Source organism: Morus notabilis, unplaced genomic scaffold (genome assembly GCF_000414095.1).
Source record: "Morus notabilis unplaced genomic scaffold, ASM41409v2 Scaffold773, whole genome shotgun sequence".
In the NCBI taxonomy this organism is placed as follows: domain Eukaryota; kingdom Viridiplantae; phylum Streptophyta; class Magnoliopsida; order Rosales; family Moraceae; genus Morus; species Morus notabilis.
This window is the reverse complement of record NW_010363647.1, coordinates 103,407-104,303: the sequence shown is the minus strand read 5'-3', so window position 1 is coordinate 104,303 and position 897 is coordinate 103,407.

Here is an 897-nt window from a genome sequence, read left to right as displayed (position 1 = left end):
TGTAAAAAGTAGAAAAGGGGTGTAAATAATAATAATAATAATAATAATAATAACAACTACTTTAACTTTTGTCGTTTCTCTTGTAGTTGTCGATTTTTCCTTGACATTTAATTTTAGAGTTTGTTGTCGTTTGAGCAGAGCAATCAATGTCAATCTAAAGGACGTTACTTTGATCTGTCGACCACGCGCATGAATGATGTTCTTTTCCAAGGTTTTGTTACTTAACCTTAATATTCATTAATAACTCTGTTGTCGTGTTCAATTATATGAGTCGTTTTTCCAAACTAGATTTCGTTTTAAATAAAATAAAATAAATCATATACGATTTGGACTTTGGAGTTTAGGCCTTAGGGTTTCTTGCATGTATATATAAAAACCGATACATGCTGATATAAATCCTGAGTCCTCCTCACAAAGAGAGCCGTCGACGTCGAAAATAATATTCATGATCATGGTGGAGATGGAGCGAGAGGGTAGTAAGCGAATGATTACTAGCAAATCTGGTTGTTGCGAGAAGATTATCAAAAAAAGAAAAATTAATGGAAAACCAGTACAGATATCAGCGGAAGCATCTGAATTCATGTCTGTCATTTTGGACGATTTGTTGAACGAAATATTAATTCGTCTCCCCGATTTCCAATCCATTATCCGATGTAGCACCGTCTGCAAGCGCTGGTTCTCTCTACTTTCTCAACCGCAATTCGTCCGCAACTTCGCGCACCATCACAAAGGTCAACAGTTTCTACACAAGATCTTGTTTGATTACCATAAATATTGCAGAACCTTTCAAAAATTCCATGAGTTATCTTTCGAGAAGCCAAAGAATATTACCCGCGATGATAAAACTTGTCTAGATTTTTTGCCTTGGCCGGTGGATAATACTAATATAAGAGCGTC